This window comes from Podarcis filfolensis (assembly GCF_964270895.1).
Source record: "Podarcis filfolensis genome assembly, chromosome: 8".
In the NCBI taxonomy this organism is placed as follows: domain Eukaryota; kingdom Metazoa; phylum Chordata; class Lepidosauria; order Squamata; family Lacertidae; genus Podarcis; species Podarcis filfolensis.
In genome coordinates, this window is record NC_139611.1 from 83,549,355 (window position 1) to 83,553,770 (window position 4,416).

The window sequence follows — 4,416 nt, forward strand, 5'->3', positions numbered from 1 at the left end:
CGGCAGCAGCAGGAGGCCCCATTAGCTAAAGTGGTGCTTCAGGTTAAGAACAGTTTCAGGTTAAGAACGGACCTCCGGAACGAATTAAGTACTTAACCTGAGGTACCACTGTATTTCTGTTTTGCTCAGTGAGGAGTTCTGTGTAACTTGGAAGTCTCCACACCGGCAAAAGCCATTCCAGTAAATGATATTATCTAAATTTACCATATCTTCCTTTCAGGTAGCCTTTAAGTGGAAACCCCACATTGTACATTGTTCTGGGATACTCTTAAGGAATTCTTCAAAGAAAAGAGAGCCACCACATTCCTAGCCCTCTCACCCACCAGTCGCCAGTATATTTGCATCTATCCAGATTTGAAGTGCCTAGGACATCGCTTTATTTGTAGTTCAACGGGGGTCACGTTCTGTGACTTTTGGGATTGGCTGCTTGTGTTTAGTACGAAGAAGTAAAATAAAATACTCACTGGAGTATAGTTTACATTCTTTGCTTTTCCCTGTCTGAACATATCAATCCTTGTCATTGAGGGAGAGAAGCAAAAGTTCGCCAGAAGTCAGAGAGGCCCAACGATGGGGGTAAAAATAAAAGGAGCTAGGTATTGGAAAGGCATGTTTGCAAATACTGCAATTTTAACCCACTGGTTTTTTTATTTCTTTGTATGTACCGTATTTTTCGCTCTATAAGACGCACCAGACCACAAGACGCACCTAGTTTTTGGAGGGCGAAAACAAGAAAAAAAATATTCTGAATCTCAGAAGCCAGAACAGCAAGAGGGATCGCTGCGCAGTGAAAGCTGTAATCCATCTTGCTGTTCTGGCTTCTGGGATAGCTGCGCAGCCTGCATTCACTCCATAAGACGCACACACATTTCCCCTTACTTTTTAGGAGGGGAAAAGTGAGTCTTATAGAGCAAAAAAATATGGTATTTATTTGATTTCTAAGTTTATTTTCCACTACTAAACGCTTGAGTAGCCACTTCAGCTCTGTATTTCCAGGAAGCAGTCTCTGTTCCAAGCTGTTGTGCATACTTTTTAATATTAACTGGAAAGCCATTACCTATGGATACATTGCGTGCAGCGTCAGAGGCGATATTTCTGTGAATCCTAGTTGCTAGGGAACACAAAACAGGACAGGGCAATTGCCTCCATGCTCTGCTTGTCGACTTCCCAGAGGCATCTGGTTGGCTGATGTGGGAACAACATACTGGATTAGGAGAGCCTTTGATCTGATTCAGCAGCCAGCATTTTCTGAAGTTCTTATGTACTAAACACTTCACTTACCTTCAAACAGGGGCAGAGTCTTGTAATACAGCACCCTTTAGAGAGGACAAAATTTGGTGACCCCCCCTTATGTAATGAGTTGAATAGGATCCAAAATGCAGCAGTCTGATTGGTCCTAGAACAATAGGATCCAGAATGCAGCAGTCTGATTGGTCCTAGAACAATGCGGCAGTATGATTGGTCCGCAGGAGCCACCCAATCCAGCTCCAGGTAGAAGTGAATCCGCAACCTGATTGGCCTACAGGAGAATCCCGGAATTAGCCAGTCACGTGGGGCCCATTGTGTAAATAATGTATATAAAGCAGACGTTTTGGGGGAACTTTCATTCCTTGCTACTATGAGCTGAATAAAGAGCATGAAATCCACTCTCGACTCTGAGTATATTTCACCCCCTACATATTTCTTATTTTCACAATTCCTTTTAGTGCTGTTGCTTTTTACAGATCTTCTCAGCAGGTGCCCATATAAATATATGCATTATGTCATTACGTTTTTGGGTCACTTCTGGGTTCAGCACAATGCATGGTCACGGTTGAACAAATATCAGACGTGCCTAAAAGGGCAGACCCTCCAAGTGTTCCTATTTTCCAAGGACATGCCTGACTTAGAGAGGCTGTCCCAGTTTCTGATTTGATCCCGAAATGTCCCACTTTTCCTTATGATGTCCCTATTTTCATTGGAGAAATGTTGAAAGGTATGGGATTATCTGGTCCCCGAGCTGTCTGAAGGCAATCCTGGATAGGGGAGGTTTTTTATGTTTAATATTTTATTATTATTTTTACATATGTTGGAAGCGGCCCAGAGTGGCTGGGGCAACCCCATAAGAAGTGTGGGGTATAAATAGTAAAATTATCATTATGGAATAAAGGTAAAGGTAAAGGTACCCCTGCCCGTACGGGCCAGTCGTGTCCGACTCTAGGGTTGTGTGCCCATCTCACTTAAGAGGCCGGGGGCCAGCGCTGTCCGGAGACACTTCCGGGTCACGTGGCCAGCGTGACAAAGCTGCTCTGGCGAGCCAGCACCAGCGCAGCACACGGAAACGCCGTTTACCTTCCCGCTATAAAGCGGTACCTATTTATCTACTTGCACTTTGATGTGCTTTTGAACTGCCAGGTGGGCAGGAGCTGGGACCGAAAGACGGGAGCTCACCCCACCGCGGGAATTCGAACCACTGACCATGCGATCGGCATGTCCTAGGCACTGAGGTTTTACCCACAGCGCCACCCGCGTCCCTTTCATTATGGAATGGGATGTCCCAATTTTCACCGGAGGAATGTTGGAGGGTATGAAACGGTTGCTGCCTGTACATTTCACCATAGTGCATGAACTGGCTGTGACCAGGTGACCTGTACAGGTACTGCTACCTGCTGATGGGACAATCTCCTCCTTCCCCATTGTAGGATTCCTTATCTTTCATGGGACTTGGCCTGGCAGAGAGCTTTTCGAATACAGTAGAGGAAAAACCTCTGAGGAGTAGGATATCCTATAATGTTGTGGTCATAGGGTGTCCAGCTGATTTGTAATTTTGCATTCATATATTAAATGCAGAATGCCTCAGCAGGTTGATTCTCCGTTAAGTTGTGGGTGAACATATCAGACGACACAGCGATTCTTCAAACAGCTCTTGTTTATTCACAGGCCAGAACAGAACTGAACTGAAGGGTTTAGCCAGCCTGCTTATATAGAGCTCCACTACAACACAACAATAACAACTTTCTGTAACTAGCCAATCACTGAACGTCACTCTCAATTCCTTATTTGCATGTGTGGACCTGAGTGAAAACTATCTACAGTATATCCCTGCTGGCCCAGGGTGAGAACTTCAGTACATAACATTCTCCATTTTAAAAAATTACATAGGTACTGAGAATGACTGTTCCTTGCCTAAGATCTTGGAGAGCTGCTGCCAGTCGAGGTAGACAATACTGGGTTAGACGGACTGGAAGAAAAAAATAATCTGGTCTGGTATAAGGTAGCTTATTGGAACGTTTTATACTATGTGTTTTGTGTCAGACAGGTTGCAGTGTAGATGGGAAGGGGTTAGGAGATGATTCTGTTACAGCAGGCATGTCCAAAGTCTGTTTTGGGGGCCTAATCCAGTCCAGCCTGTCAGTTGGTTTAATCCTAACCTCAACAACTTCAATCCTAAAAAAAAAAAGGTCAACAACTTTGGCCAGCCCTCATGGCCCTTCACTTCATCAAATCTGGCCCTCTCTGAAAAAAGTTTGGACACCAGTGTGCTACAGGATTTATTGTCTAGTGAGGTCCCTGCTCCTAGTGAGATTTGTAGGCCGGGTGCCCAGGGCTGGGCTTTTCTGTGGTGGCCCCTTGCCTTTGGAATAAACCTTCCCTCTGAAATAAAGGCGCACCTCTTTGCCCAGTCTTCTGGGAGGCATATTGGGCATCTGAATTTGTTGATCTTGCTGGTTTTCTTTGTCATTAAAATTTGAATTATGGTATATTTTTTCACTCTTTTGGCTTGGGTCGTCTCGATTTCTACCCTGGACCTTTGGCTGCATGATAAACAAACACCTTTAATAAATAAAAAATGGAATCAGGGTTTCCTACTGAATTTCAAAGGTATTTAAAGTATAATAAATTTTGCATTTTGTGGCGCCAATTAAAAACATACATTTTTCCAAAGGCTTTTGACAAATTCAAATGTTGTTTGCCGCTCATGTGTGTGATACTGAGGCTTTTTGCTTGTTATTGGGAGTTGCTTCATGCATTTTTTAAAAAAATGAATTGGGCATGTTTCTGCGTAAATGTTTCTTTTAAAATATATATGATGTCTTTTTATTTGTGCTTAAATTTTGCAAGTTGCTTGGGAAAATTTCTGTGTAACAAGTATTCACCATGTACTGTTTTCGTTTGAAACTTTGGTCTCCGAATTTTATTTGAACATGACATAAAAATAAACATAGGCTTTAGCTGAGATTCCTGAATTGCAGGGGGTTGGACTAGATGACCCCAGGCTCCCTTCCAACTCTTAATATTCTATCATTCTATCATCCTGCCTTAAAGGGGAAACCTAACCTTCCCCATGGCAACCAAATCGAGCTTGGGCGGGCCTAGCTGCGCCTCTGATTGGTCCGCCGGCGACGGAGGCGCTCTGTCATTGGCCGGCGATCGCGTGTC